Raw genomic sequence first — 21,586 nt, forward strand, 5'->3', positions numbered from 1 at the left:
AAAACAAGTTTGTGGTAGAGGTGGTGAAGCTACAATTGAAACCGTTATTAGTTCTGTCTCATGGCTCATGAACTATAGCACAAATGATATGCAGGTGTGACAGTACTGTGTCATAACTCGCAGAAAGAATTGAGCTGCTCATTTAAGTCTGGTGTTATCCAACCCCCCTCCTCAACAAACTGGCATAATATAACCTTTTCTTGCAGTGGAAGCCAGGACATGTTAATTGTATTTGACAAGGGCATATTATGCACAACAAATATTCATAATTCGGCAAACATTGGAACAGAAAATCGGAAATAAAGAACAGAACAAAGTAGCTTTACATGGTCGGGTAGTCTGAATGTCTGGTATCATATTCTTTCCTGCTGCCTGCATAAAAAGGCACAGAACTGTAACAATGGGTATCAGTGGAAAGTGCTTTAAAGTTAAAGCTGATGGATGGCTTGTCAAAAAAAATAATTGCACTGGTGGGGAAGTGGGTCTGCGTGCTTGGAGGGGGGAGAGCAGGATCTACAGAGAGGATGATGGGAAGTGACAGTGGTCTGTCAAGACGCAGTGGCTGCCCAGAGTAGTGTGAAGCCCCAGCTAGAAGGTGGCAGAACAGAGCAGGCTGTCAGAGCAGGAAAGTGCCTTTAATACATTGAAATGAAAAGGAATCCGCCTGTCAGACCTGTTCAGCCAGTCAAGGGAGAAACAAGGAATATGGTGGAATAGGTGTAGATGGGTAGAGCTGGGAGTCGCCGGCGTGCCACTGGCCTTGCTACAGGTACAAATCATGCAGTCGGATGAGACGGATCGTCCGCCACTAGTGGCTGCTACCAGTTATAACTGGTTCCTTTTGCTGTGACAATTCATTAATCAGTTTGACAGATCTGGCCTTATTACATGGAATATTTGACACTTGAGCAATTGGATTGTCAACTGCATCCTTTTATAAATGCAATTCAAAGAAGCCTGTTATCTTTAAGGAGTCGTGAACTGACCTTGGGAGGCAAGCATTACTGTTGTATGCTTACATGCATGCATTATTAATAAATATACATATATAAAAAATACAATACACAACTTCATCTGCTTGGTCCTATGCATGATATAAAAGTGTCAGACTTTGATTGGAGGGATGATGTATAGACTGACCTAACAAAGGATCAAGTGCCCAGTAAGACAGACAGCTAATAGATAGAGAAGCAAGAGCAGCCTCATTTAGAGAGGAAGGGCTGTTTGTGCTGCCAATATGACAAAGGGGAAGTCGACAACCATTGATCCATGCTCACGGATGACAGCTTAAAAATTCAGCAATAATCATGACAAATGAGGAGAGGCACCACAGCAAGAAAATTATCAATAATCGGCATCTGAGAAGAAATGCCAAGGTCAGAGAGAAAAGGCTACTGAAGCTCTCTCTATGTGAGGACGCTGCCAGGTGATATATTGGTAAAGATAGGAGGAGCAGGAGAAGTTATTAATTAAGTTTTGGATCCCACAGGGACATGATTGTCCCTCAGTATAGATTCCTTCCCGGAGCCCACTGAATGCCAAGGGCAAAGAGACCATTATGTAACGGGCAGTTTCTGGTGGCTCTGATCCCTCACTGGGGAGCTGCTGGATGGATTTGCTGTATCAATAACTCAATCCCTTTTCAAAGGAAACCTGTGAAGGCTGAGGCATTAGTCGTATCACTTTTCATGACAGGTCATTGCTGATGTGGGATTTACCTATTCATTCATCCAAAATGTTCCATCGCTTGTCCTGGTCAGGGTCGTGATGACAAGCAAAGTAGCAGACAAGTCATTTTCTCTTGATAACTTTCTCCAGCTAGGAGTACAGAATCATCAATGCATCTAAGACAAGCTGGGACTTACTGAAGTTGCACAGTATCTTCCCCATTTAGTGAGAATGGTTATCTTCTACCTTCTGTAATTATGAGGTAGCAATGGCTTGATGCAGATTGTCCAGAATGGCTGAACCCACTCAAAGCTGGTGATTGTTGAATATTTATCTGGTGCATGGTAAAGCTTTTCTTTTAGCCTAGCTATATTGCCACAACGTCTGTCTTATACCAAGCCTTGGTTATTGGTTGGTTGGTGTAAAATCCTCCAACGGACTTTAAAGTCATCTCTGAAATATATAAAATCCCTGGCAAAACCAATCACTTTAGTTTTTCTTTTTCTTAATATATACAAAGTGACCCTGCTGTCTATCGTTAAGTAATTATCTTTAATGAAGTCAATGACTTGTTTTTCGTAGATGGGGCAATTAATAGTTGCATCATTAAACTTGGCTCTCTTTTCATTTAGGCTTAGCAAGTTGCATAATGCTAATGTCCTTGGTTATTTGCTGTTAAAGTAGAATGGAAGAGGAGTAAACTGTAAAGCAGTAAAAGGAGTTGCTGACACAGCCAGAAAAGCTCATTTCAGTGAGATGCAAATACAGGAATGCAGCTGCAAAAGCACTTTTTTTGTACCTGTTTTTTAAAAGTCTCTTGTTCAGCCAAGGTTCAATGGGACACGAGGTCAAAAAGACAAGAGAATAATTTACTAGTTGTGTCATGCTCCTGTGATTGAGTTGCCATTCTGGCTTTGGGGCTTGATTTGTGGCCTCTGTGTGAAAAGTGGCATCTGGCTGTAGGTATGCACACTTCAGGGGAGGTGCGCTTTCTCGCATCTCTGGTCCAAACTAGCACACTGCTAATAACAACACAAGATATTAATCCTAAACTGCAGCAGCAAAGAGAAACGCCTCGGTGGAGGTGTGAAACAATTAAGCGTCCACAGCAGCTCATTTGTTGACGTTTGTTTGCCGTCTTAACCAGGTCTATAGAATGTTCACATCCATTCACACAGAGTTGTACATTTTCTCAATACTGTTAGCATCATAATGTAATACGTTGCCTCAAGAGGGATGATTATTCTGTCATTCTATTACCGTCCAGACGCTGCTGCCCACACACTTCCTTTGCCTTTGCTGTAAGGATAAAGCACAGTTCCTGTTTTCCTGGAACCATCTGTAAGAAAAAAGCCAGCCCAAGGTAAAAACGATGACTGCAACTTGGCAGAAGATTAAACGGGCCCTCCGCAAAAGCCATTAATAATTCTCATATTTTGGAAACAGACCATACATACAGAATCTGCGGTATTTAATCTCCTCTCTCAGCGAATAAAAAAAAAGGTCAGCTGGGAGGGGAGACTTTTTTTCCTCCACAGCCCAGAGTGATGGGCCTAGCTTTTCCAAGGCACCCCATTTGTCTGTCAGGGCTGTGAGCAGAGCTGGTGATTTAGTTTCCATCACATGAAGCTCATGTCCGGTTGATGATACTGCCAGGCGGGATATGGGGAGAATTTGTCACCTGGAGTTTTGACGGGGAGATAATTGCTGATAGTTAGCAGAATAATAGGACATGAGCATTACTAGCCACACAGGGTTTAGGGAATATGTATTGCTCACACTTCAGAACACTTTTCCCACATCATTTCAGTATTGAGTTTGTTTACGCTTTGATCATTTAACATAATCAGGCTAAAAATAACCAGCCCATCTGAGTATTTAGAAAAATATCCACATACACATTTTTCTCACCACACTGCTGAGACGTTATTATGTTAACACTTTAAGCAGATTTAGCATGTGATCGCATTATTAAAACAAATATCAGAACAGTCTGGGTTTTTGCTTTGAGCTCTTTGATTCAATGGTGAAATAATGATTATGCAGATCAAAGATAAGTTGCATAATTTTCCCCCCCACACATAACATTTTCAGAACAATTGTGGGATAAAAAGATGAAAACATACAGAAAGTGGGTGTACAGAAACAGACTGCTATGCATCTTTAAAGAAAATCCCATGTAGTTTATAAATGCAGTTTGAAAGTAAGAACGTCTGTGTCGTGCATTGACATTGCCCATTCTTCTCTCAGCCCGTGAGTCATGGTGAATATCCACGGGATCAGGCAAGACCCCTCCGGCCAATCAGCAGGTCTCACACAGCCTCAACACCTCTGCTGAGCAGCATCCACAAACAACAGCTCTGCCTGTAGCTACGAACAAGGCAAGGCACATCAGAGCACAATACAGAACCATTTCAAACTCACCAGGAGTTGCAGTCCCCCCCCCCAGTTAAGTTAAAGGTTATTTCTCTCTCATTATTTCTTGGTTGATCCTCTACTTGTGTAAACTATAACCTCCAAAGTGCAGCAGTCAATGGATACAGTGCACAATGTTTTTATTTTCATTTTTGGCTGTTCTCTGCTGCTTATTGACAGGATTTCCAAAATCCTCACATTCCTAGTTTGCAGCTGGTCTGAGAGTTCATCCAGGGTCTCCTAATGTTCTGTCTTTAGGATCATTTGAATGTATAAAAAACATTCAGCCCAATTAGTTAGAATGAAAAAAGCTAAAGTTAAGCGTTGATATGAGGTTATGCTATTTCCCCAAGGGCTTCATGATTTCACTTTCTAATAGTATTGGCTCCACACTTACGTGTTTGTTTTACAATCTCTTCAAACACAAGACAATGAAGAACTTTGTTGAAACTTAATTTGACCCAAATGTTGGCAAGATGAACACACAATTTTCTTTGAGTAACTTACAAAAGAGACGGGTCACAGCCGACAGCCGTAATAGATGGAGCAGCAAAAGGAGTGGTGCAGATAAGGAAATGTGCCAGAAAGCTCAGCTGTGGGGGTTAGGGAATAATCTCTCTATAATAGCCAGTGTTGGGTCAGAGAGCACTCCTGGACCCCCCCCTGCTGCCTTCCTGTGTGTTAACTAACGCTCACCAGAGTGCTGCCTGAACTCGGGGCTGGCAGAGCCACGGAGTGGGATCCAAACTCTCAGCAGCTCTGCGACCTGGCTGAACCTCTACCCAACGCCCCTCGGTGGGAGGGGTGAAACTGCTGAAGAAGTCCTCTGAGCCAGCCAGAGGCTGATTTAGGCAGATCCACCCCCTTCCAGCTAAAACATCTTTGATATAAAACACAAATGATCTCCTTTGGGAGCACTGTGAATCCTTACAGCAGTTGTTTTCACTTGATGTGGTTCACTGGGCCATTTGTGTGTTGGATTGTTAATGAAGTGTTTTTTCCGTCTTTTTGTGATCCTTTTTTTGCTGAGGATTCATACAAAATATGAAATTCTTGTTTCTTGTCCAAGAATGTCTGATGCATGGTTGTAAATACTTCATTCTCTCCGGGGCTTGGGGGCCACAGACATCATGCTTTTTAAAATGAGTGGGTTGATGTGATCCAAATGGGAAGGGTTTGCAAGACATGTAGGTCCCACCCAGTTTAGCCCTTTGACTTGCCTCATTCTAACTAGGCCTAATGAAGGGGAGGGGGGTTTAAAGAAGTCTCCAGCAAGCAGCCAGGCATTACCGATTAGGTCAGTGGAACGGCCGCTGGGCTGAGCATGATGGATGACTGGTGGAATGAGTTTCTGCCTTGCGGTATTGTGAAATATTTTCATTGTCACTGACGGAGCCTATGAAGGGGACTGATAAATGAGGGAGCAAGTGTCAGAAACCCCCTTTCTTTGCCCTGCTGTGGCTTTAATACCTCCCCCAGCTACAGAGCAAAGAGTATTGATAAAGGCAAAAGTTTTAAAAATAACCATGGTTGGTGGAGCTAGACGCAGCGCGGTGGGGATGATGAAGTCGATGGGCTACCGAACCAACCCAGGGTTGGTCGTTGTAAACACCAGGCGAGGCCAGCGTGCATGCTGGGAATAGGGAGACACTTTTTTATAGGGAACGGGTGTAACCTAAGTGACACGGTGCTGTGATGAATGTGTTGCCTCCATCTGGTTTCAGCACATGTAATAAATATCTGGACTCATATTTGACCTCTCTCACTTAGCAGACACATCTTTCATATTGGAAACATCCAAGAGGGAAGCACCATAATGGCTGTGTGGAAGGGAGGGTGCAGGACCTGTATTTATTATATATCTAAAGGCATTAATGTAGCAAAACAAGTGCACAACAAAATGGAATGTCCATCTACACCCATAATATAATTTACTAATTAAATAATGCATCTTTTAGTGGAAAGACTATCAGAAAATAGTAAGAACAATGTACATTGCATGTTCCAAGAGCCCTAGGGGTGGTTACAAATGTTTGTTACAAACAACAAACTTAAATCTAAACATATTTGATAAATAAGGCAGCAAATAATCATGCTTAGGAAATTACTATATATTGTTTATTATAGATTTAGATGTATTTTATATATTTAGTCAATTATTTTTAGACACAGACAATATACATATTGTTTTAGCTGTGGTCTCAATAGAAGAGTATTTATGAAACAAACAAATGGAAAGAAATGACCAAAGTCAGACATGCACAGTTTCCTTAATCCCCCCCCCCCCCCCCCTTTCTACTCTGACCTTGCAGCTCCTGTGCCCCATCCATCTTGGGCTGTTTAGCCATTTCACTGGATACATACCGCGCAGATTAACACAATTCATCACCACAATCATCCTCGATTCATCACCCTTCCCAATGAATGTTTTGACGTCTAGTTAATTTTCTGCTGATGATTTATCAAATTATAATTACCATACTCTGAAGGAGTCATTCATTATGTTGATACATGATAATGATGCCAAAGTGGATTGAATTTTAAGTAAGTTCTCTGTGATTATAGCATATGCATTATTGTGAGTAATGCCTTACAATTTGGTCCCCTCCAGCACTTGCAAGTCTGGGGACTTTATGTTGTGACAATAAATACCGAAACAGGCAGGTTGTTGTTTAATCTTTCAACATACAGTGTTAACTGAGAGCATGCAGAGTAAAAACAAAACAGATTCAGGCCTGTAATTTAACATGGCTGGAATTAAAGGGTGTTTTAATTCAGTCAAGGCTCCAGTTAACGCTCCGGAGTAGCAAGGACTTTAATAGCTTCAGGTTTAGCTGCAGTACTTGGGTACTTTATTAGTAGTTCACTGTTCATTGAGCCTTACTACTATGGCTAAAAAACAATCAATACAGAGACTGGGCAGCTGTGCATACTGCAAGACAGAGAGTTAATCTATCCATTAATCTTGTTATTATTTAATTAAAATGCTCATAAGGCTGCCAAGTAGATAGTAGAGATGCAGGTTACAATTACTTACATTATCGATTCGTCTGTCACTATCTTTTTGTTGTTGAATCTGTTAGTCTTAAAAATGTGATAAACTATTGTCCAGTCGATTAGTTTTGTTTATTAAATATACAGTATTAAATAAAGCCGCAAAATAGAGTGAGAAGCAGCAATCTCTCACATATGAGAAACTGGAAGCAGACAATTCATTATAATTGTTGCCTAACAACTAACTTATTCCTCTAACTATTTGAGTGCAAGTAGTCAGATAATGCTAATAATGACATTGCACAATTACATTTCAGATCCATACTGTCACTGCACGTTCCTTCTGTCAGGTTCTTTTACTGTCGGCAGAAGTCAGACTGGGCTTTGCACCTTGCTTCGCTGACTAATTGGAGGCGACTCAGATTGAATTAATGTTGTGTGCTGTGTTTGGTATGCAAAAAGCATGAATCTATTGTTCTGCTCAGAGCGACTGCATGTCATCATGCAGGGTATGTTGTTGGGCAATTCATTAGTACAGTGTACACAGTGGGCGTTACGAGGTCAGGAGGCCAACCCCCTCTCAGTGGTTCGATTCAGCTTGATGGTGACCAAGGGTCTCATAATTACGTGTCATGGATCTAAAAGTGGAATAGATATGCTACTGATTGGGGAAAGACTTTTAAGTGCTTCTTCCTGCATCTCTTACACAATACAATGAAAGGTCATCATATAGAGAAATACTGCATTTGCACCATGTTAGACAATTTCAGCAAATGTCCAGTCGTATTGTTTACTCATTATAACAAGATTTTACCCCGGCTGATGTCATGACATGTAGCTTTAATTAGTTATCTTTATGCTGCATGTTTGTAGCAAGTTGTTAACATGTTTGACGAGATAAAAAACAACTAAATTGTCCCTGTTATATACAGCAGCTTGATGTGTATATAGTCATATTTTATTTTAATTGAACCAAACATGATGGTAACTTTCTTCTTTTTTCTACATTTCCTTTTATCAAATGGGAGACTGCAGACATTCTCAATATCTCCCTTTTATCATTAAATAAAAACAAGTGGGTGGATTCAGCAAATTACATTTTCAACTTAGCAGATCATATGTATAGTCTGTATATTATAGGGATTATGGGTGGCTGGTCCTAAAGACACACACTTCTACAAATCTGATTGGAACAAAGGGTTTAGAAAAAAAGGATTTTGGACATTTGTCTTCGCAGTCCCCTACTTATCGAGAGACTTATTTGGCTGTCAACTTCCATGTTTCTCTAGTAACTCACCAGTGGCCATTTTGTCAGGCTAAGTGCTTAAATTGAGCCATTTTGTCTCACTTTAAAATAAACCAATATCTATTATGGTGATCTTTCATTCATAGCTCTTTTGCCTCTCACCTCCACCTCTCTCTGTATCCTTTCCCCTATTTGCCCTGGCCCCCAAGAAATGCATGGTGGGTAACATTATGAGGGCTCGCCTCTCCACTCCGGGCTTGTCAAGACCAATCTGCAGTCATTTGGTGTGAAATGTGCGCCTTGGTCCAGGGCTCTCAAGGTCAGAGCCTGGTAATTGATGTTGCTTATTCATCTGTTTCCTGTGTCTTCTCTCTCTCCTTACACAGCGGCCTTTGTTTGGATAAATTGTTTGAAGATTTACTGTAGTTCTTAAAGGCCTTGAGAAGTGTCCCCCTGCTGCCAGGGCTCAATGTCCCTGCCTCGCTGGAGGCCCAGAGCTGATGACACACTGCTGGTCTGGGACAAAGGCCTGCTTTTCTAAGACAAGATGGAGTGTGCATCTCCGTGCATCACAATTGAGGCAATACTTGAATGGGAATTACAGTCCCTCTTCACTGCTCTAAATCAAGATTTTAATGATTAAAATGTAGTTTTTTTGCCACACTTTCTTTCTATAATTATGTATTATAACTTAAGGATAAATTGAGGGGAATGTTCTGAAATATAAGTGCCAGATGCAGTTGGAAAATTAGTCCACTCAACATTTTCTTTACCAAATTGCCTATTGAAAATGATGACTGCCGTACAAATATACATTTGAATTTCAAAGTAGCTGCTATGAACACCTCAACAAAAAACTTTGAACATGGAAGTGAATCTCCAACAAGTACGTGAAGTATCTGTATTGCCACTTTTCAAAGCCTCTGAAGCGCCATGCACTCTTGATGGCTGTCACCCAAGGTGCAGATAAACAATGGGCTCATTTGAAAACAAAGAAATGATTATGGGGGGACGTTTAATCCCAGCTTGACATGTCAGCAGGCTGCATGGGCGACAACTTTCAAGAGAGGCTTTGAAGAGGCAATCTTTTGAGATTCTTGGCTCATTACACAATAAAGAACGCTTCACATGTAACTGAAGTGGGCTGGGAAATTATGGTTAATGATGTTTATGGGCTCCTTGACTTGCAAGTGAATTTACAATATTGGCCGTCGTGTGGCTAGTTGGCTCTTTAGAAGTAATGTAGAGGTAAAGCAACATGAAACATCTCCGGAGGTTTAATCTGTTTTAATATTAACCCACAAAACCATAATGCTACAGATGTCATTAAAAGACAAACAAAGTATTTCAACATGCTATAAAATTACCCAACACATTACGTTCTCAGGTTCTGGAGAAATAACATTTATGAATGCAATAACAACATATATATAGTATCTTATATAGGTAATGACAATTCTTTCAATTATACTGTTAGGAATTGAAGTTCTCGTCACTTTTATTTCTTGTGTGTCAAGATCATAGAAGGAACCCAACCTTTTTACCAGTTCTTTTGAACTCCAACAATGGCTTCCCATTGGCAACAAGTTGGTAATTTCACTCCTTTATCATCAAACAAAAGTCTTAATCTCCTTGATCATAGTCCGTGAACAAGTGGGGAGGAATGTGAGTGACGTGCCCACGGTAAACATAGGAAATGCACCTGTGAGGACAATGTGTTTTGGAAGAACAAAAAAATGCACACAAGGCAGCTGGAAACCTTTTAATTAGTAGTAATTACCCTAGCAGAGGAACGTCAGGAGGCTTAAAAGGATTTGTGTCAGTGCCTGAGAGATCAAAGATTGAGCCGGTCACGTTTTGTTCTGCTGAGTCAAAAACTAATAAGGAGGGTGATAATGGGGCCCAGGAGAATGACAACCCAGGTGGTGGTGTGTTTAATCCCCACTCAAGCCTTCCTGCCGTTAAACAATCGGATGGTTCAATGTTCTGTTATTTTTTTAAGAATCAGCTTTTTACTTATTGGAATATCTTTACTAAGACAGTACTTGTCAAGAGCTACACAAATCTAATTAACATTCACTTGAAAATCAGGACTACTTTTCTATGCATTATTCAAGTATACAATGATTAAACACTACTATGATGTCAGGTAAGCCTGTCAGCCAGCAAGTTTCATTTTTATGATTGTATAAGCCAGAGGGTCATAAAGCTTTTCAGTCACAACCCATCAAGCCAACCCGTGTGATGGTATCTGCAAGTTTTTCTGGAGGTGGGTCAAATCCAGCTTAAAAGTCGGTCCCCTTCACATCCAATTCACCGTCACATTCTTACCTACAGGCAACCTCTGCGGAGCCCCGGTCATTAATCAAAGCGGAGTGCTGTCCTGACCTCAGCCCCTTTCCTTTGAAGTGCTCTGTCCTCTGCAGCATGAGGAAATCATTTGCTGCCTGATTCAATGAGCCATCAGTCGAGCCAGCAGACCTAATGACATGTGAGAATATTAACCTCCTACCACCAAGAGTGCTGCTGCTTGGGAAGCAGTCTATTATTCATCCAAGGTTTTACTCAAACCTTTTTCACGGGACTGCCTCTCTGTTAGACCCTCCTTCACCAACTGTAACCATATAGGCTATTCCACCTTTCCTAACAATGGAAACATGTTAATGCTTTTATAAATGTTTCTTTACATGTACTATCTGAGCAGGGTTATCCCAAGACCAAATCATTAGAGAACAATGGAGCCTCTCATTGACAATTAATTAATCAATTTAATCACATTTTCTGATGCTGTTAAAGCATTGTTACATCACTAATGCTGGAAACACAGGTGGGAAACAAGCCATATATACAATGGTTAAATGACAAATAAAACAATTAACAGTTTCAATTTAGACAGACTCTTTGCCTAAATGTCTGGATTAAGTATTTAATCAATGCAGATGCTAATTGAAGGCTAGAAGTATGAACTGCTAGAATTGTTTTGCAATACGACACTGCCTTTATAGATAAAGTCTGTTATCCAAATGTAAGCAAAAGAGCCGTCCCAGAGGCAACATGTAAGACACACTGGAATCTTTATTGTTCTAAAGTTGTTTGACAGGTCCGTGAAAAATATATTCAAGGCAAAAACCAAATCTGTTTTATATAACTCGTAAAACATGTTCTGCGGTTTTTGATAGGTTCGGTAAAGATGTGTCTACATTTGTATTTTTATTAAACAAGCCTACATTTTTATTATGATCAGTTTGCAAACACACAAATCATGTTTTTCCCCTACCTTAGAACAATTCTCTTGGATTATGTGTCTGAATTTAGCTCAAATCTATATGGTAAAAATAAGTACTGGGACTTTAACCAACAATGTCAAATATTTAAATTATAGTAAAAAGCCTTATATTTCTGACCATGCTCCTCCATGCCATTCATTATAGTTCCCTATCTCGACAGGCAATCTGTACTGAGAAGCATCCAGTCCATTACACACATATGAGGCCCATCACTCCTGCAGTATTGACAAATTCATCAGGCATTTTTCTTCCTGCTCCCTGAGCAGAATTTAGATTTGACTGCCATTCCCAACTCAGAATGGCCTTGTTAGAATAAAAACATGACTTCTCCACTCTGGAGCTAGTTGGGAGCTCTTACAGTGATGAGCCATTACCTGTCAGCGGTTAGAGCACGGCCTCGAGTTTAGGCTGATTTGTCAAGTACAAGACAGCGAGTAGAAATGCATCCAGCATTACTTATGGCATAATAAGACAAGTCTGCTATTTTATTATACATTGACAATACAACCTTGGAAAAGTACAACCTGTACTGCCAAGGGGTGTTGCAATTTGGAATCATTCCTCTTTTTGGATATGTTTTGTTGCTTAATCCTTTAGGCTAGGCAAGGCAAGGCAATTTTATTTATATAGAACTTTTCAGCATGTGGCGATTCAAAGTGCTTTACAGATTAAAGCAAAAGACATTTAAGAACAAATACAGCATAAATACATTATTAAAAAGGCATTTAAAAACAGGCATAATAAGCAAAGTTAATGAAATAAATTAAATAATAAACACAGCAGCAGGTACAGAATACATGACTAAAAAGGCATACTGTAGTGTGAGTATGGGCAGCTCAATTAAAAGCAGCGGCAAATAGGTGCGTTTTTAGTTGGGATTTAAAAATAGGAAGTGTTTCGGCGGACGTGCATGATTTAGGAAGTTTGTTCCAAATTGTTGGGGCATAATAACTAAAAGCTGCTTTTCCATGTTTAGTGGTTATTCTAGGAACAGAGAGCAGACCCGACCCAGAAGACCTGAGACTCCTGGATGCTTCATAGTTATGGAGTAGGTCGTTTATATACCTCGGTCCTAAGCCATTTAGTGATTTAAAAATTATTTGGCAGACTGGAAGCCAGTGTAATGATCTCAGAACCGGAGTGATGTGATCCACTTTTCTAGTGTCGGTGAGTACTCGAGCAACAGCGTTCTGAATCAGCTGCAGCTTTCTGATAGATGTTTTAGTGAGCCCTGTGAATACACTATTGCAGTAGTCGAGTACTGAAAATAAAAGCATGGACAAGTTTTTCTAAATCCTGTTGCGACATTAGTTTTTTAATCCTTGATATATTCTTCAGGTGGTAGTATGCAGACCTAATAACTGTTGTAATGTGAATGTTAAAATTCAGGTCTGAGTCCATCACTACACTCAGATTTCTTGCTTTGTGAGTTACTTTGTAGTCTGCCGACTGAAGCTCTGTGATTACTTTTAATCGGTCCTTCTTTGCTCCAAAAACAATGATCTCAGTTTTTTGTTTGTTCAGTTGGAGAAAGTTCTGAGTCATCCAGTCAGTGATGTGCTCAATGCACTTGCTCAGTGTTCTAATCGGAGCTAGTCTCCCGGTGTAATTTTAAAATAAATCTGGGTGTCGTCTGCATAGGTGTGATAGCTTAGATCGCTCTTTTTAATAATTTCAGCCAGAGGTAGCATATAAATATTAAAAAGCAAAGGTCCTAAGATGGAGCCTTGAGGAATCCCGCATGACATATTTATCAGGGTTGATTTGTAATTGCCTGTTGAGACAAAGTTTGTTCTGTCCTTCAAGTAGGAGCTAAACCAGTTTAGAGCTGTTGCTGAAACTCCCACCCAGTTTTCAAGACGGTCTAGCAATATGTTGTGGTCAACAGTATCAAAGGCAGCGCTGAGATCTAATAATACTAACACTGATATTCTGCCACTGTCTGTGTTCAAATGGATGTCATTTAAGACCTTAAAACGTGAAGTCTCAGTGCTGTGGTTAGGTCTAAAGCCCGACTGAAACACATCAAAACCGTCAGTTAAAAACATGAAATTACTCAACTGTTGAAAAACTGATTTTTCAATCAATTTGCTTAAAAAGGGAAGGTTTGATATTGGCCTGTAATTATTCATTATGGTTTTGTCTAGGTTATGCTTTTTTAGGAGTGGTTTAATTATTGCAGTTTTCAGGGCCTGTGGAAATACACCTGATTGAAGAGACTTGTTTACTATGTGTAGTATATCTGAGGCCAAGCTATTTAGGGAAATACATGACTCTTAAAATGCGACCAACTGCTAAACCAAAACAGTTAGCACTCATAACACACACACACACACACACACACACACACACACACACACACACACACACACACCACACACACACACACACACACACACACACACACACACACACACACACACACACACACACACACACTCACAGCGCACACACATACATGTAATTTGATCCATAACCTAAAAAAACACAACTAAACTATGTATTATTGGAAAAAAGAAAAACAAATGTTCTTTTGATATTGTTTATCATAGTAAATATATTATATTTGGGTTTTTGATTGTTTGTCTGACAAAACAGTTGCTGCCCTATTTCCTATATCAGTTCACTAAAGTGATGGCAACATCAAACCCATTGCAGTTGCTCATGTATATTAGCTTCATCGCTGTCAGACATCAAGGCTGCCTTCTTCCTTGTCACATACAGTAGTAGAGACGCCCGGACTGACACCAAGCGGAATCGATTCTGACAAGTGATAAAGAAGTGTTTTGGCATGTTACGGGCCTTGTAGGCTGGCCTCCGTACCCCACGGTCACAGGTTGAGGACATCCGACCTGAAAATGCATGCAAACTAATGGCCAGCATGACTGACATTTCCACCGATGAGCCCAAAGTGTTGCCCGTTGTCAGCAGGAGTTTATCAATAGGCACGTCTGCATATGCAGTCGTCTATCGATCCATCCATCTCTGTCCGCCCGTCTCTGCATCACTGTAGCTGTCTGTTGTCATTCAGTGGATTGGTTGTGAGCAGAGATGGCTGCAGGAGCCTAATTTTGCAATCCTTCCACCTTGGAAAAAGGGATTTAGAATAATGGCAGCGTCATGACATGTTGAAATCTCACCTGTCTTAGCTGTTTTGGACGCAGTAAGTCAGAAATACGCTTTTTATTTAGCAGTCAACTTTGCAGTTTTAGCACCTTGTAGGAAACATGCTGTTAGGTGTGTCTGTGTTATCCCTACTCTATGTCATCACTGTTAACATCACTAATGGCCTTGTTTGCACTATTCGCCCATGGAGACTGACTCGCTGTACTGACTGTTTTGGTAACAAGGCCCCCGGTTAATTGCGGTGAGTACCAGAGGCTTTGCCCCTCAAGATAACGCAGAGGTCTAGAGCGACGAGATGCTTTGTGATTAGAGAAAAAGGACCTGGTAGGTGACTGAGGTGAGGATAAAGAAGCCAGATCAGGTCTCTGGGGATAGAACGGTGTCTATGGGGAATTGAGGTAAACAAGATTGTACCTGTGAGGGAGCTGCTGCCCCCAGGTCATTACCGCTCTTAGAGCAGGAAGCAGAAGTCCCACACACATCTCAGTGCTTATCAATGTCCAGGGGATAATAGGGTCACTATTTTTGCCCTAAATTGTCTGCCAGTCAAAGCAATGTTTCATGATGAGGACATACAGTATTTAAGGGCTACAAGGAGTAAGTGGAAATTGAGTTAATGAAACTGCAGCATTAATGCAATGAAGGAGCCAGATAATAACTTCATCCCATTTGGCTAATCAGTGTTATTCAGCGAGCATATATGTAAATCATTCTCAGAAATGAATTGGAATGACAGGTTCATTGCCTATATACAGTATTTTTATTACACCTATAGCGTTTAAACCTGGCTCGGGCCGCAGCTCCCATGGCAGTGAATTTAGCTGATTAAATCACTGGGTGCACACAGCAGTGGTGACACGAAAACAACAATTAATAAGCCAACCCCCAGTGCACAGCAGCTCCTTTTTAACCAGGCTGCTAATAACATTACATGGCAAAAATATCCTAATCAGACAGGTGAAAAGGGATTTGGAAGCAATTTGAGTGAGTGAGTCCTTAGTGCGGATAGCCAGCTGCTGTAGTAATGGAATATTTATATATTTTGCTTCATGTTGTATGATAACTTTTGCTTAAGAGGCTGCTTGCTTTATGTTGATTTTACTGTTTATCTTGACAGCTTTCTCTTTATCTCATTCGTATCCTCACTCCCTCCATTCCCTCCCCCCTGAAAACCATCCCTCCTCACGCACATGCACAATCACTCACAAAGAATGCACATTAAAAAGGATTTGTTCCCCAAAGAAGGTCGGCATTTGTAAGGCTACTGACAGATTTAAGTGTCAATTAAGTTGATGTACAGTGGGCACATTATCATACAAGGTTGTCAGCCGTGGCCATTTGAGGGAAACAAATACCCGGAGCTTTACACCTTCCACAGCTTGAACTTTGTATGGACCCACAGTTGCAATGAATGTCACAGTCAATCATTTATCCAGTTGGCAAGCTTTACGGGGAGTGTGAGATCAAGTCATTTTATACAAATAATAACCACACACACACAAAAAAAAATCAGGATTCTAAAATACTTTGTCATGTTCAGCGAAGTCCCATCCCTGGCCTGTTCAGAGGTCCTAAACTCATTACTGGGAGGGGGGAAATTATACCTCTGCACAAGGATGATGGATGACAAGTTTAATTTGTGTCCAGGGACTGAAGGTGAATGGTGACAGAGGTATTTATCTTGAGAATGGAGGTTGGGGTCAGGCGAGGCTGGGTGCCTTAAGGCACAAGACATTGACAAATTCATCCAGTAGACCCCATTGCACGGGCCTTTTCTTTGTTTTGAATCCTTGCCACTCGCTAAGTGACCCACATCGCTCATGCTGCCAATGTGTGAAGAATGCCCTGCCATGCCAGGCATCCTCTGCTGATGCTTGTAGTTCATTCTTCTGTGAGGCCCAAATCTGTGACTCCTTTTGAACCATGTTTGTTTGGGCTGTTCGGGAACTGTTACTGGGTTAATTTGATTTCTCAAACTAACAGAAGGCTTCAGGAATACTTAAAATGACAGCATTTTTCTGTTAAGCCTTTCATTCTGAGCCAATCTGGTGCCATTGAAGTGTATATGCTTTGAACACTTTTCCCTTTTCCTTCCTTTCTTTAAAATAATAAAAACAAATGAATGTCCTGTATTATCCTCAGTGGTGTTTACTGAGGGACAAGACTGTGTTTACATGCGTCTATGGGGATGTTCTGTAGAAAGAAGGGGGTGAGCGACAGAGACCTCTAGTGGGGATTGAAGAAGCCTTAGGAAGGTTGACATACAATCTATTTTTCAACATTTTATAATGTTGCTCTTTGTGGCTACCATTCCTAAAACCAATTGTATTACACTGAAAACAACTCTCTATTTCAGTGATTTGATTCACTGTATTTTGGAGAAACCTGTAAACTCCAAATCTATAAATAAGAAGAATACACAAGACGCATTGAATAAAACTCATAACAATGTAAACATCTATCTGTAATGTGTAAAGTATCTAAAATATGTGAAATAATTTAAGACATTAGTAAAACTTTATTTAATTTTAACAGATTTGATTGAAGATTGAAGCAGATTAAACATTTTATTCCAGGCATTTTAAATCTAATTTCTTGTTTCAAAAGTCTGTTTTTATTTTGTAATGGAACTTTCAACAATGGCATCTGAATTGAATTTCACTTTGGCCTACTTGATTTTATAATGTCACTTTTGACATGACATGAGGGAGGTCAACAGTCATCGCCCTTTTCACCTTTCAGCCAATCTCTTGAATGCAGCCTGTCCTCAGCAAGCTAACAACTGCTGCAAACATAGCCGATGAGATCCTGTTGGCAAGAGCGTCAATGCCAAAGAAATTCTGAATCAACAAACGAATGACAGTAGCCTACAGAACACAGACTCAGATTTGACTCTTTAATGTGTCTTCATATGCTATACATATTTTGAAAACTAGATAGACTTTGGTTGAGAGGTTGAATCATAATTCAACTTCAAGCTAGCTATCTAGCCAACACTGCATTGGCTTTTCACTTTGATGCAATCTGGCTAGCCTATAGCTATTAGCTACTCAGTCAGCTATGTTGATAGTAGGCCCTAGGCGTAGCCTTGTCAAGCTAAATGATAGGAGAGATTACTGTGTGTCTTTGCACTGTTTATATTTACAGCAGCAGCAGCAGCCCTTGGTTTCTTGATTTAGAATAACTTTCGCATCACTGTTGCACTAGCTAATAGGAGCTAATAGGAGCTAACTGGCTACAGTTGTTGAGTTTACTAGCTTTAGAGAGGCTACAGGCGTATAAGGAAATAAAACTGATGAAATTTACATTTAACCATGACAAACAGTTTTGATAATTTCCTATTTTCTTATGTATTGGTTCATCACATGGTTTTCTTCCTGTGAATATTTAAATATTATTTGATAGGAATGCAATTTAACATCCAATTCAAAGCATGAAACTGATTTGCAACACCTGTTCAATATATTAGAAAAGAAAGCTTTCAATACGATAATTCCATTTTATCCTACAAATATGAACATAAAAATACCCATCACATAATACCATACGGTGATACATCAATTCCCAATTCACTTCTGAAATGTACAGTAACTTTTCTTAAAAATGTATAGCTCTAGTGATTAGGCATGCTTAATGAATTTCATAAAAAACATATTAATCTATTTAATATTTATCACTTTGGGGCTCCTCAGCTTTGGAGTCAATTGTTTTTGTAGCCATCTAGCCGGGCTAAATTTGTATTGCAGCACTTTGTGTTTTGAAGGCCAGGGTCTCACTTTCCAATTAGGACAATGTATCAGTGATGGATACAATGTGAAGTGGTCATTTGTTTGTGCTTTGGAAGAAGTTTTCAGAGCCTTTACAATTGCTAACCACTTTACCATGCTTCATCCATCATTTTGTCAACACCCTAATGTTTTAGACCTATACAACCTCGCCCCTGAGAGGAAAGTAACACAGACAAAGCAGTTGGGTGCTTTCACAACATGCCAAATGTTCAACCTATCTTGTACTTCCTTTCTTTTGTCTATGACTGCCATTATAAGGAGATTTGTGAATTTTGAATGGCAGGAAAGGTGTTAGGGCTGAACAATACATATTTCTGTAGTTCACTGTGTTTTTCAAGTCACTATTCAATAGCTAATACATCGAAGGCTGTTAGACAGGCAGATAGATATTTACTCCTACCTGTTTTCTCCCAAAGACACACAGCTATTCAACATGACACTAATATTACATTAAAATGATGTCATAACGTTTGATACACTTACAAATTTTACGATTTTCCTGTCCGAAATAGTGTATGCAATTTCATTTAGGATTTATATTTTCTATAATGCTAAATAGAGAGCTGCACAGAACTCCTAACAAGGGAAATAATGACATTAAAAATACAGTATAGAATGGGCTACATGTTAATTGACTGCTCAACGTTTTTGAAGGGTGCCAGGACAGATTTATTCAAACTGAAACACTCCTGAGCCCTTTGTATCCATTAACAACACTGGACATTAATATGCTTTTAGACAACCCTGGATAATACTACAAGCTTTTCCACCATGACTTATATTTACTTTAACCAGTCCCCCCTTAAGTGCTGTTTTTAACAATGCAGGCATTATGAATCATTTACCATACAGGAATACCTTAAAGTAATCATTTGCTTTCGAGATGTTTGTGGTTGGTTTGATGCTGACGAAAGGCATTATCTCCTGACTGACAGATTCTCGGGCTCCCCTAATGCAATATGTATTATATGTCACATAGCCGCGCATTAGGGCCAATAATGGGCCATTGTTTCTGTGTAAGGGACAAGGGGCTGACAATGGTTGAGTAGAGGGAAGTCAGGGTAGCTGGGCCGAGCAAATAAACCTATAGTCACCTAACAATGCATGCAATTAGCTGGCGTTTGGAAACATTAAATATATAAATAAAAGCATTTCAGCATTATGAATGGCTTTCACACAGTGGTAAGGGATATATGCAGAGCTATAAGTAAAGAAGCAAACTTCCACCAAACTAATTCTGCAACAAACCTTTCTGTGGTAATCAAATAATCGTGTATATCCCTTCTTTCTAAAAAGTAAACTAAAGGTAGAAACATAATTTGAAGAAGATGATTTTTACTATGACTGTAGGGTAGTTTGATCTGTGAGAATGCATTATAATCGTATCTGTTAAACCTGGAAAGTAAGTAACTACGGCTGTCGGATAAATGTAGTTTAGCAAAAAGCACATTATGAAAGTGAGATCTATTAAATAGCATGTAAGGGAAAACACATGTAAAGTACAAGTACCTTGAAAAGCTTTTTCTACCACTGTCCCAAACAAAGAAAAGTGTTGATATAGCTGGGTAAACAGTTATTATTGTGTGTTAATGTATAGAGCAAGGAAGGACATAACAATTACTTTGTGAATCCTCATGGTTTTCAGCTGACTCTAAAGCTTATTTGCATAATCTCACTTGCTCAACTTGCTTGTTTCCAGCTTGTTTCCTTCATTTTATTTTCCCTGAAGTGCGTGCACTTTATAGCCAAAGAGTGTTGATCCTCAGGCAAAGTGAAACAATAACAACTAAGCGCAAACATCTTCGAAGAAATACAAAATGACATGAGAGCAGACCGGCTGGAGGACTGGTCTTGCGTTCTTGCTCAGGCAAATGATCCCTGTAACTTCTAGCGTTCTCCTCGGCCTGAGTAATTGAGATGTGTAATAACTGTGACAGAGGGCATTATCTGACCCATTTTCCTTTTTCTTCTCACATTGCTTTGTTTATACATGCCTTCCTGTCATAATCCCTTACAAATCTCCAAAGTAAAAGCCCTTTGAAGAAATTGCCTCTCGTAGCGTGATATCCCGTGTAAAGGAGTTCTTTTTAATGACCAGGATCTGACCTCATTTCATATGCATAAGCCTACATCAAAGTAGACAGCGTCCGTCCAGTCTGAGCAGTGTTCTCCCACTTGACAGTCATTCACATTGGAGTGACAAAGCACATACATGGAGCTTGTAATTGGTTAATTAGTTTCTGGCCTTGCAGATTTACCTTGGGTCGACCTTGTATGAGGAGGACCACTGCTCCCCTCAAAGAAACATATGATTTGATTGATTTACATTACCATTCTCTCTTTCATCACTCATTATTAGACTCTAAAGGGCACCTCTGACCGAAATGAGATCTGTGTCTTTGCTTGTTCACTGGATTGTCTTTCTAAAGTGCTCTTCAAAATCTGAACTAGGAAGAGAAATTATTATTTATATTCTTATACTTTCCAACTCTGAACCAAGGGTCAAATCTGCCTCTCTAAACTCAATTGTTCCCAATCTGTTCTGTGACATCTTTGACCTTGTCCTGACTAATTTATTTACCCTGGCTCTGAGAAAAAAAATGTAATTTGATCATAGCTGGGAGGCTGAGGAGGAGCTGCAGGACCCATAGAAGCCAAAATTATGTTAATTCTACTTAATTATTTAGCCAATGTCAGCTCATAAATAATGGCTCAGGCTCTGTAGCATCATGCTGCTCCCAAAAATCAACTGGCAGGAAGGTGAAAATAACACAATTGCCCTCAAGTCATCAAAGATTGTGGAAGTTTTGCTATTACATTCATCCACGTTAGATGAATTGTTCATAGTTTTTCATTGATATTCATAACATGTACTCACCACTTTGGATTATTTGATGTGCCTAGTACTTAGTCAGTGGAGTAAAAATCTGTATTCCCTAGTTAAGAAGTGTTTGTACTACATTCTCTGCTTCAAACACCAAGTTTGAGGGATAATCAAAATGTTGATATTTTGCAATGCTTGCATTAGCATTCCATGCTAGCATCTCTCTAAGGTTTAACTT

This window comes from Gymnodraco acuticeps, unplaced genomic scaffold, assembly GCF_902827175.1.
Source record: "Gymnodraco acuticeps unplaced genomic scaffold, fGymAcu1.1, whole genome shotgun sequence".
NCBI classification, from domain to species: Eukaryota; Metazoa; Chordata; class Actinopteri; order Perciformes; family Bathydraconidae; genus Gymnodraco; species Gymnodraco acuticeps.